This window comes from Mixophyes fleayi, assembly GCF_038048845.1.
Source record: "Mixophyes fleayi isolate aMixFle1 chromosome 4 unlocalized genomic scaffold, aMixFle1.hap1 SUPER_4_unloc_3, whole genome shotgun sequence".
Lineage (NCBI taxonomy): Eukaryota > Metazoa > Chordata > Amphibia > Anura > Limnodynastidae > Mixophyes > Mixophyes fleayi.
In genome coordinates, this window is record NW_027445889.1 from 638,592 (window position 1) to 651,676 (window position 13,085).

At 39.5% G+C, this 13,085-nt stretch overlaps 3 non-coding genes across 3 annotated transcripts; all 3 read right to left on the minus strand.

Moving 5' to 3' along the window:
* Positions 1-291: 291 nt before the first annotated feature.
* Positions 292-364, minus strand: TRNAV-AAC (transfer RNA valine (anticodon AAC)). Its single transcript has one exon. It is a non-coding gene; the product is annotated as a tRNA-Val (tRNA).
* A 7,306-nt stretch (positions 365-7,670) lies between these two features.
* On the minus strand, positions 7,671-7,743 carry TRNAV-AAC (transfer RNA valine (anticodon AAC)). Its single transcript has one exon. It is a non-coding gene; the product is annotated as a tRNA-Val (tRNA).
* A 4,352-nt stretch (positions 7,744-12,095) lies between these two features.
* On the minus strand, positions 12,096-12,168 carry TRNAV-AAC (transfer RNA valine (anticodon AAC)). The gene has a single exon. It is a non-coding gene; the product is annotated as a tRNA-Val (tRNA).
* Between the last annotated feature and the right edge of the window lie 917 nt (positions 12,169-13,085).

A 13,085-nucleotide genomic window follows, 5' to 3' on the forward strand; every position in this document is an offset into this window, starting at 1 on the left:
GTCATCCTTTAGCGCCATAGCGCTATCTTCATGCAGCGTCCCGTTGCCTAGACGCTCTGTGCAAACGGGCGGGCGGCCGCCGAGCGGTGCCTGACAGAGGTTAGGTGCCCGACAGGAGCTATTGCTAAGATATACAGGAGGCGTATTGGAAATGATTGTTAAATCATATATGAAGGTGGATAGGTAGATGGTGTAGCAATGACATTAAAAGTTCCTGTTGATACAACTATTTACAAGATGTTATATCAATTTTACATCTCACATGTCCTATATAAAAGGAGATCTAACGCTTGTTTCTGCCCGGTTTCGACCCGGGGACCTTTCGCGTGTTAGGCAAATGTGATAACCACTACACTACAGAAACACCAGCTGCAAGCTTTGCTGACCTCTGCCACCGTAATAGAGAGGGATCCTTACTGACATTTAATGATCTGTATCTGGACTCAAATTGATAAAAGGATTTGATTATTTACACTGACTGTCTGAGGGTGTTATCCTACACACATCGAGGTATCCAGGGTCCCTATTTCCTAGTACTTCATTAGGGGTCCATCTTGGATGGTTGGTAACTTAGTAAAATCAGAATCCAGAGATAGTCCTTTCCGACCTTGTGTCTCATTATACCACATAGGTGTAGTATGATTGAATTCTGGTATAATTTCCTAAATTATGGGGTGCCGTTCATTCTGTGTGACATTCAGACATTTGTGTATGTGTCTCACAGTGATTAAAGTGGTTTCCTCACGCTGGGGAGAAAGACAGGGAATATTGTCGTATTTCGTTTTCATAATTTTTTGATCTTTTCATTTGTTTTTTATTTCATTTAAGTTTTACTCTTTTATTATTCCGTTGTAGACCTAGTATAGTTACAAGATCAAACTTACTATTGATGTATTGGTGTTAAGGAAGATCTGATCTCAACCTGATCACCCATAGTTGAAACTACAGTCAATTAGCTATCTCCCATCACTATATGCGGAAGTGCACAGACACTTACACATTTTGAACACAGCACTCCCATTGAGTGACTAGGAGGGAAATAGCCATATGAATCAGTTCTTGCTCACTCATTGGAGCCTTTGGCTGTCAGTGCAACCTCTAAGTCGTCTCATAGCAATATGGCTGGTTTGACAACATAGAAAGACAGTGGTGAGGAAGTGTTGATTATGAGACTGACGCGCTACCTACTGTGCTAACGAGGCCGCTTCACTGTATGCACATAACGTTGAACAATGTTCTTCAATTCTATCTTCACTATTAACTAATTTATAAGAAGATGTTTTGTAATTCATAGTTATGTTTTGCTGCTGCTCTATGGTTATCTAATAAAATTAACCCCTTCCCGCTACAGGATGTAACGGTAATGTCTTGTTCAATTTTAGGCAGGGAGTTACGGCAAGTCACAGATCCCTGTGTCATGACCAATAACAATGATGAGTGGTTCCTGGCAGATAAATGGCTTCTGCACACCATTCAATAAAGAAGCTGGGATGCAATGGTCGCATCCCCTTTCTATGTCTCCCTGAAACCTCATTGACATCATCCCTGTGACTTGTTCCTGAAAGACATAGAGAGGTTAGGTGCCCGACAGGAGCTATTGCTAAGATATACAGGAGGCGTATGGAAATGATTGTTAAATCATATATGAAGGTGGATAGGTAGATGGTGTTGTAATGACATTAAAAGTTCCTGTTGATACAACTATTTACAAGATGTTATATCAATTTTACATCTCACATGTCCTATATAAAAGGAGATCTAACGCTTGTTTCTGCCCGGTTTCGAAACGGGGACCTTTCGCGTGTTAGGTAAATGTGATAACCACTACACTACAGAAACACCAGCTGTGAGCTTTGGTGACCTCTGCCACTGTAATAGAGAGGGATCCTTACTGACATTTAATGATCTGTATCTGGACTCAAATTGATAAAAGGATTTGATTATTTACACTGACTGTCTGAGGGTGTTATCCTACACACATCGAGGTATCCAGGGTCCCTATTTCCTAGTACTTCATTAGGGGTCCATCTTGGATGGTTGGTAACTTAGTAAAATCAGAATCCAGAGATAGTCCTTTCCGACCTTGTGTCTCATTATACCACATAGGTGTAGTATGATTGAATTCTGGTATAATTTCCTAAATTATGGGGTGCCGTTCATTCTGTGTGACATTCAGACATTTGTGTATGTGTCTCACAGTGATTAAAGTGGTTTCCTCACGCTGGGGAGAAAGACAGGGAATATTGTCGTATTTCGTTTTCATAATTTTTTGATCTTTTCATTTGTTTTTTATTTCATTTAAGTTTTACTCTTTTATTATTCCGTTGTAGACCTAGTATAGTTACAAGATCAAACTTACTATTGATGTATTGGTGTTAAGGAAGATCTGATCTCAACCTGATCACCCATAGTTGAAACTACAGTCAATTAGCTATCTCCCATCACTATATGCGGAAGTGCACAGACACTTACACATTTTGAACACAGCACTCCCATTGAGTGACTAGGAGGGAAATAGCCATATGAATCAGTTCTTGCTCACTCATTGGAGCCTTTGGCTGTCAGTGCAACCTCTAAGTCGTCTCATAGCAATATGGCTGGTTTGACAACATAGAAAGACAGTGGTGAGGAAGTGTTGATTATGAGACTGACGCGCTACCTACTGTGCTAACGAGGCCGCTTCACTGTATGCACATAACGTTGAACAATGTTCTTCAATTCTATCTTCACTATTAACTAATTTATAAGAAGATGTTTTGTAATTCATAGTTATGTTTTGCTGCTGCTCTATGGTTATCTAATAAAATTAACCCCTTCCCGCTACAGGATGTAACGGTAATGTCTTGTTCAATTTTAGGCAGGGAGTTACGGCAAGTCACAGATCCCTGTGTCATGACCAATAACAATGATGAGTGGTTCCTGGCAGATAAATGGCTTCTGCACACCATTCAATAAAGAAGCTGGGATGCAATGGTCGCATCCCCTTTCTATGTCTCCCTGAAACCTCATTGACATCATCCCTGTGACTTGTTCCTGAAAGACATAGAGAGGTTAGGTGCCCGACAGGAGCTATTGCTAAGATATACAGGAGGCGTATGGAAATGATTGTTAAATCATATATGAAGGTGGATAGGTAGATGGTGTTGTAATGACATTAAAAGTTCCTGTTGATACAACTATTTACAAGATGTTATATCAATTTTACATCTCACATGTCCTATATAAAAGGAGATCTAACGCTTGTTTCTGCCCGGTTTCGAAACGGGGACCTTTCGCGTGTTAGGTAAATGTGATAACCACTACACTACAGAAACACCAGCTGTGAGCTTTGGTGACCTCTGCCACTGTAATAGAGAGGGATCCTTACTGACATTTAATGATCTGTATCTGGACTCAAATTGATAAAAGGATTTGATTATTTACACTGACTGTCTGAGGGTGTTATCCTACACACATCGAGGTATCCAGGGTCCCCATTTCCTAGTACTTCATTAGGGGTCCATCTTGGATGGTTGGTCACTTAGTAAAATCAGAATCCAGAGATAGTCCTTTCCCACCTTGTGTCTCATTATACCACATAGGTGTAGTATGATTGAATTCTAGTATAATTTCCTAAATTATGGGGTGCCGTTCATTCTGTGTGACATTCAGACATTTTTGTATGTGTCTCACAGTGATTAAAGTGGTTTCCTCACGCTGGGGAGAAGGACAGGGAATATTGTCGTATTTCGTTTTCATAATTTTTTGATCTTTTCATTTGTTTTTTGTTTCATTTAAGTTTTTCTCTTTTATTATTCCGTTGTAGACCTAGTATAGTTACAAGATCAAATTTACTATTGATGTATTGGTGTTAAGGAAGATCTGATCTCAACCTGAACACCCATAGTTGACACTACAGTCAACTAGCTATCTCCCATCACTATATGCGGAAGTGCACAGACACTTACACATTTTGAACACAGCACTCCCATTGAGTGACTAGGAGGGAAATAGCCATATGAATCAGTTCTTGCCCACTCATTGGAGCCTTTGGCTGTCAGTGCAACCTCTAAGTCGTCTCATAGCAATATGGCTGGTTTGACAACATAGAAAGACAGTGGTGAGGAAGTGTTGATTATGAGACTGACGCGCTACCTACTATGCTAACGAGGCCGCTTCACTGTATGCACATAACGTTGAACAATGTTCTTCAATTCTATCTTCACTATTAACTAATTTATAAGAAGATGTTTTGTAATTCATAGTTATGTTTTGCTGCTGCTCTATGGTTAACTAATAAAATTAACCCCTTCCCGCTACAGGATGTAACGGTAATGTCTTGTTCAATTTTAGGCAGGGAGTTACGGCAAGTCACAGATCCCTGTGTCATGACCAAGAACAATGATGAGTGGTTCCTAGCAGAAAAATGGCTTCCGCACACCATTCAATAAAGAAGCTGGGATGCAATGGTCGCATCCCCTTTCTATGTGTCCCTGAAACCTCATTGACATCATCCCTGTGACTTGTTCCTGAAAGACATAGAGAGGTAAGGTGCCCGACAGGAGCTATTGCTAAGATATACAGGAGGCGTATGGAAATGATTGTTAAATCATATATGAAGGTGGATAGGTAGATGGTGTTGCAATGACATTAAAAGTTCCTGTTGATACAACTATTTACAAGATGTTATATCAATTTTACATCTCACATGTCCTATATAAAATGAGATCTAACGCTTGTTTCTGCCCGGTTTCGAACTGGGGACATTTTGCGTGTTAGGCGAATGTGATAACCACTACACTACAGAAACACCAGCTGTGGGCTTTGTTGACCTCTGCCACTGTAATAGAGAGGGATCCTTACTGACATTTAATGATCTGTATCTGGACTCAAATTGATAAAAGGATTTGATTATTTACACTGACTGTCTGAGGGTGTTATCCTACACGCATTGAGGTATCCAGGGTCCCCATTTCCTAGTACTTCATTAGAGGTCCATCTTGGATGGTTGGTCACTTAGTAAAATCAGAATCCAGAGATAGTCCTTTCCCACCTTGTGTCTCATTATACCACATAGGTGTAGTATGATTAAATTCTGGTATAATTTCCTAAATTATGGGGTGCCGTTCATTCTGTGTGACATTCAGACATTTTTGTATGTGTCTCACAGTGATTAAAAGTGGCTTTCTCACGCTGGGGAGAAGGACAGGGAATATTGTCGTATTTCGTTTTTATAATTTTTTGATCTTTATATTTATTTTTTGTTTCATTTAAGTTTTACTCTTTTATTATTCCGTTGTAGACCTAGTATAGTTACAAGATCAAATTTACTATTGATGTATTGGTGTTAAGGAAGATCTGATCTCAACCTGAACACCCATAGTTGACACTACAGTCAACTAGCTATCTCCCATCACTATATGCGGAAGTGCACAGACACTTACACATTTTGAACACAGCACTCCCATTGAGTGACTAGGAGGGAAATAGCCATATGAATCAGTTCTTGCCCACTCATTGGAGCCTTTGGCTGTCAGTGCAACCTCTACGTCGTCTCATAGCAATATGGCTGGTTTGACAACATAGAAAGACAGTGGTGAGGAAGTGTTGATTATGAGACTGACGCGCTACCTACTGTGCTAACGAGGCCGCTTCACTGTAATGCACATAACGTTGAACAATGTTCTTCAATTCTATCTTCACTATTAACTAATTTAAAAGAAGATGTTTTGTAATTCATAGTTATGTTTTGCTGCTGCTCTATGGTTAACTAATAAAATTAACCCCTTCCCGCTACAGGATGTAACAGTAATGTCTTGTTCAATTTTAGGCAGGGAGTTACGGCAAGTCACAGATCTCTGTGTCATGACCAAGAACAATGATGAGTGGTTCCTGGCAGATAAATGGCTTCCGCACACCATTCAATAAAGTAGCTGGGATGCAATGGTCGCATCCCCTTTCTATGTCTCCCTGAAACCTCATTGACATCATCCCTGTGACTTGTTCCTGAAAGACATAGAGAGGTTAGGTGCCCTACAGGAGCTATTGCTAAGATATACAGGAGGCGTATGGAAATGATTATTAAATCATATAAGAAGGTGGATAGGTAGATGATGTTGCAATGACATTAAAAGTTCCTGTTGATACAACTATTTACAAGATGTTATATCAATTTTACATCTCACATGTCCTATATAAAATGAGATCTAACGCTTGTTTCTGCCCGGTTTCGAACTGGGGACATTTTGCGTGTTAGGCGAATGTGATAACCACTACACTACAGAAACACCAGCTGTGGGCTTTGTTGACCTCTGCCACTGTAATAGAGAGGGATCCTTACTGACATTTAATGATCTGTATCTGGACTCAAATTGATAAAAGGATTTGATTATTTACACTGACTGTCTGAGGGTGTTATCCTACACGCATTGAGGTATCCAGGGTCCCCATTTCCTAGTACTTCATTAGAGGTCCATCTTGGATGGTTGGTCACTTAGTAAAATCAGAATCCAGAGATAGTCCTTTCCCACCTTGTGTCTCATTATACCACATAGGTGTAGTATGATTAAATTCTGGTATAATTTCCTAAATTATGGGGTGCCGTTCATTCTGTGTGACATTCAGACATTTTTGTATGTGTCTCACAGTGATTAAAAGTGGCTTTCTCACGCTGGGGAGAAGGACAGGGAATATTGTCGTATTTCGTTTTTATAATTTTTTGATCTTTATATTTATTTTTTGTTTCATTTAAGTTTTACTCTTTTATTATTCCGTTGTAGACCTAGTATAGTTACAAGATCAAATTTACTATTGATGTATTGGTGTTAAGGAAGATCTGATCTCAACCTGAACACCCATAGTTGACACTACAGTCAACTAGCTATCTCCCATCACTATATGCGGAAGTGCACAGACACTTACACATTTTGAACACAGCACTCCCATTGAGTGACTAGGAGGGAAATAGCCATATGAATCAGTTCTTGCCCACTCATTGGAGCCTTTGGCTGTCAGTGCAACCTCTACGTCGTCTCATAGCAATATGGCTGGTTTGACAACATAGAAAGACAGTGGTGAGGAAGTGTTGATTATGAGACTGACGCGCTACCTACTGTGCTAACGAGGCCGCTTCACTGTAATGCACATAACGTTGAACAATGTTCTTCAATTCTATCTTCACTATTAACTAATTTAAAAGAAGATGTTTTGTAATTCATAGTTATGTTTTGCTGCTGCTCTATGGTTAACTAATAAAATTAACCCCTTCCCGCTACAGGATGTAACAGTAATGTCTTGTTCAATTTTAGGCAGGGAGTTACGGCAAGTCACAGATCTCTGTGTCATGACCAAGAACAATGATGAGTGGTTCCTGGCAGATAAATGGCTTCCGCACACCATTCAATAAAGTAGCTGGGATGCAATGGTCGCATCCCCTTTCTATGTCTCCCTGAAACCTCATTGACATCATCCCTGTGACTTGTTCCTGAAAGACATAGAGAGGTTAGGTGCCCTACAGGAGCTATTGCTAAGATATACAGGAGGCGTATGGAAATGATTATTAAATCATATAAGAAGGTGGATAGGTAGATGATGTTGCAATGACATTAAAAGTTCCTGTTGATACAACTATTTACAAGATGTTATATCAATTTTACATCTCACATGTCCTATATAAAAGGAGATCTAACGCTTGTTTCTGCCCGGTTTCGAACCGGGGACGTTTCGCGTGTTAGGCAAATGTGATAACCACTACACTACAGAAACACCAGCTGTGAGCTTTGTTGACCTCTGCCACTGTAATAGAGAGGGATCCTTACTGACATTTAATGATCTGTATCTGGAATCAAATTGATAAAAGGATTTGATTATTTACACTGACTGTCTGAGGGTGTTATCCTACACACATGGAGGTTTCCAGGGTCCCCATTTCCTAGTACTTCATTAGGGGTCCATCTTGGATGGTTGGTCACTTAGTAAAATCAGAATCAAGAGATAGTCCTTTCCCACCTTGTGTCTCATTATACCACATAGGTGTAGTATGATTGAATTCTGGTATAATTTCCTAAATTATGGGGTGCCGTTCATTCTGTGTGACATTCAGACATTTTTGTATGTGTCTCACAGTGATTAAAGTAGTTTCCTCATGCTGGGGAGATGGACAGGGAATATTGTCGTATTTCGTTTTCATAATTTTTTGATCTTTTCATTTGTTTTTTGTTTCATTTAAGTTTTACTCTTTTATTATTCCGTTGTAGACCTAGTATAGTTACAAGATCGAATTTACTATTGATGTATTGGTGTTAAGGAAGATCTGATCTCAACCTGAACACCCATAATTGACACTACAGTCAACTAGCTATCTCCCATCACTATATGCGGAAGTGCACAGACACTTACACATTTTGAACACAGCACTCCCATTGAGTGACTAGGAGGGAAATAGCCATATGAATCAGTTCTTGCCCACTCATTGGAGCCTTTGGCTGTCAGTGCAACCTCTAAGTCATCTCATAGCAATATGGCTGGTTTGACAACATAGAAAGACAGTGGTGAGGAGGTGTTGATTATGAGACTGACGCGCTACCTACTGTGCTAACGAGGCCGCTTCACTGTATGCACATAACGTTGAACAATGTTCTTCAATTCTATCTTCACTATTAACTAATTTATAAGAAGATGTTTTATAATTCATAGTTATGTTTTGCTGCTGCTCTATGGTTAACTAATAAAATTAACCCCTTCCCGCTACAGGATGTAACGGTAATGTCTTGTTCAATTTTAGGCAGGGAGTTACGGCAAGTCACAGATCCCTGTGTCATGACCAAGAACAATGATGAGTGGTTCCTGGCAGATAAATGGCTTCCGCACACCATTCAATAAAGAAGCTGGGATGCAATGGTCGCATCCCCTTTCTATGTCTCCCTGAAACCTCATTGACATCATCCCTGTGACTTGTTCCTGAAAGACATAGAGAGGTTAGGTGCCCGACAGGAGCTATTGCTAAGATATACAGGAGGCATATGGAAATGATTGTTAAATCATATATGAAGGTGGATAGGTAGATGGTGTTGCAATGACATTAAAAGTTCCTGTTGATACAGCTATTTACAAGATGTTATATCAATTTTACATCTCACATGTCCTATATAAAAGGAGATCTAACGCTTGTTTCTGCCCGGTTTCGAACTGGGGACCTTTTGCATGTTAGGAGAATGTGACAACCACTGCACTACAGAAACACCAGCTGTGAGCTTTGTTGACCTCTGCCACTGTAATAGAGAGGGATCCTTACTGACATTTAATGATCTGTATCTGGACTCAAATTGATAAAAGGTTTTGATTATTTACACTGACTGTCTGAGGGTGTTATCCTACACACATCGAGGTATCCAGGGTCCCCATTTCCTAGTACTTCATTAGGGGTCCATCTTGGATGGTTGGTCACTTAGTAAAATCAGAATCCAGAGATAGTCCTTTCCCACCTTGTGTCTCATTATACCACATAGGTGTAGTATGATTAAATTCTGGTATAATTTCCTAAATTATGGGGTGCCGTTCATTCTGTGTGACATTCAGACATTTTTGTATGTGTCTCACAGTGATTAAAGTGGTTTTCTCACGCTGGGGAGAAGGACAGGGAATATTGTCGTATTTCATTTTCATAATTTTTTGATCTTTTTATTTATTTTTTGTTTCATTTAAGTTTTACTCTTTTATTATTCCGTTGTAGACCTAGTATAGTTACAAGATCAAATTTACTATTGATGTATTGGTGTTAAGGAAAATCTGATCTCAACCTGAACACCCATAGTTGACACTACAGTCAACTAGCTATCTCCCATCACTATATGCGGAAGTGCACAGACACTTACACATTTTGAACACAGCACTCCCATTGAGTGACTAGGAGGGAAATAGCCATATGAATCAGTTCTTGCCCACTCATTGGAGCCTTTGGCTGTCAGTGCAACCTCTACGTCGTCTCATAGCAATATGGCTGGTTTGACAACATAGAAAGACAGTGGTGAGGAAGTGTTGATTATGAGACTGACGCGCTACCTACTGTGCTAACGAGGCCGCTTCACTGTATGCACATAACGTTGAACAATGTTCTTCAATTCTATCTTCACTATTAACTAATTTATAAGAAGATGTTTTGTAATTCATAGTTATGTTTTGCTGCTGCTCTATGGTTAACTAATAAAATTAACCCCTTCCCGCTACAGGATGTAACGGTAATGTCTTGTTCAATTTTAGGCAGGGAGTTACGGCAAGTCACAGATCTCTGTGTCATGACCAAGAACAATGATGAGTGGTTCCTGGCAGATAAATGGCTTCCGCACACCATTCAATAAAGAAGCTGGGATGCAATGGTCGCATCCCCTTTCTATGTCTCCCTGAAACCTCATTGACATCATCCCTGTGACTTGTTCTTGAAAGACATAGAGAGGTTAGGTGCCCTACAGGAGCTATTGCTAAGATATACAGGAGGCGTATGGAAATGATTGTTAAATCATATATGAAGGTGGATAGGTAGATGATGTTGCAATGACATTAAAAGTTCCTGTTGATACAACTATTTACAAGATGTTATATCAATTTTACATCTCACATGTCCTATATAAAAGGAGATCTAACGCTTGTTTCTGCCCGGTTTCGAACTGGGGACCTTTTGCATGTTAGGAGAATGTGACAACCACTGCACTACAGAAACACCAGCTGTGAGCTTTGTTGACCTCTGCCACTGTAATAGAGAGGGATCCTTACTGACATTTAATGATCTGTATCTGGACTCAAATTGATAAAAGGTTTTGATTATTTACACTGACTGTCTGAGGGTGTTATCCTACACACATCGAGGTATCCAGGGTCCCCATTTCCTAGTACTTCATTAGGGGTCCATCTTGGATGGTTGGTCACTTAGTAAAATCAGAATCCAGAGATAGTCCTTTCCCACCTTGTGTCTCATTATACCACATAGGTGTAGTATGATTAAATTCTGGTATAATTTCCTAAATTATGGGGTGCCGTTCATTCTGTGTGACATTCAGACATTTTTGTATGTGTCTCACAGTGATTAAAGTGGTTTTCTCACGCTGGGGAGAAGGACAGGGAATATTGTCGTATTTCATTTTCATAATTTTTTGATCTTTTTATTTATTTTTTGTTTCATTTAAGTTTTACTCTTTTATTATTCCGTTGTAGACCTAGTATAGTTACAAGATCAAATTTACTATTGATGTATTGGTGTTAAGGAAAATCTGATCTCAACCTGAACACCCATAGTTGACACTACAGTCAACTAGCTATCTCCCATCACTATATGCGGAAGTGCACAGACACTTACACATTTTGAACACAGCACTCCCATTGAGTGACTAGGAGGGAAATAGCCATATGAATCAGTTCTTGCCCACTCATTGGAGCCTTTGGCTGTCAGTGCAACCTCTACGTCGTCTCATAGCAATATGGCTGGTTTGACAACATAGAAAGACAGTGGTGAGGAAGTGTTGATTATGAGACTGACGCGCTACCTACTGTGCTAACGAGGCCGCTTCACTGTATGCACATAACGTTGAACAATGTTCTTCAATTCTATCTTCACTATTAACTAATTTATAAGAAGATGTTTTGTAATTCATAGTTATGTTTTGCTGCTGCTCTATGGTTAACTAATAAAATTAACCCCTTCCCGCTACAGGATGTAACGGTAATGTCTTGTTCAATTTTAGGCAGGGAGTTACGGCAAGTCACAGATCTCTGTGTCATGACCAAGAACAATGATGAGTGGTTCCTGGCAGATAAATGGCTTCCGCACACCATTCAATAAAGAAGCTGGGATGCAATGGTCGCATCCCCTTTCTATGTCTCCCTGAAACCTCATTGACATCATCCCTGTGACTTGTTCTTGAAAGACATAGAGAGGTTAGGTGCCCTACAGGAGCTATTGCTAAGATATACAGGAGGCGTATGGAAATGATTGTTAAATCATATATGAAGGTGGATAGGTAGATGATGTTGCAATGACATTAAAAGTTCCTGTTGATACAACTATTTACAAGATGTTATATCAATTTTACATTTCACATGTCCTATATAAAAGGAGATCTAACGCTTGTTTCTGCCCGGTTTCGAAACAGGGACCTTTCGCGTGTTAGGCGAATGTGATAACCACTACACTACAGAAACACCAGCTGTGAGCTTTGTTGACCTCTGCCACTGTAATAGAGAGGGATCTTTACTGACATTTAATGATCTGTATCTGGACTCAAATTGATAAAAGGATTTGATTATTTACTAGAGATGGTCACTGACCCCCGTGTTTTGGTTTTGGATTCGGTTTTGGATCTGGATTACCGTCGTGTTTTGGTTTTGGTTTTGCAAAACCGCCATTGCGTGTTTTGGTTTTTGGTTTTGGTTTTGTTTGGTTTTGTTTTGCTATTTTTTGGGAAAATCCATGTTTTTGGGCCTAAATTAACCCAATTTAGTGCTCCAACTGTTTTAGAGACAAGTAATCTAATTGTTGAGGTAATAAATCATCCAAAAAAACAGTTTAATTCTTCGTTGGTAGGCCTATTCTACACACAAAACAGATTGTCTTCCTCTCCATCTATGCATATTGGCAATGCAGCCATCGTATTTGAATGTATATTACACCCTACACTTATAGTTAAATATGTAAAGAAATGGAAAAAGCCAGTTTGGTTTCTGTCTCTCAAGGCCCCCCTCCACTTGTATAAAATACCAAAAAATTCAGCCATTATAGACTGTACAATATTAATTGACATGGAGAAAGCCAGTTTGGTTTCTGTCTCTCAAGGCCCCCCTCCACTTGTATAAAATACCAAAAAATTCAGCCATTATAGACTGTACAATATTAATTGACATGGAGAAAGCCAGTTTGGTTTCTGTCTCTCTAGGCCCCCCTCCACTTGTATAAAATACTAAAAAATTCAGCCATTATAGACTGTACAATATTAATTGACATGGAGAAAGACAGTTTGGGGTCACTCTGTCTCTCTAGGCCCCCCTCCACTTGTATAAAATACCAAAAAATTCAGCCATTATAGACTGTACAATATTAATTGACATGGAAAAAGCCAGTT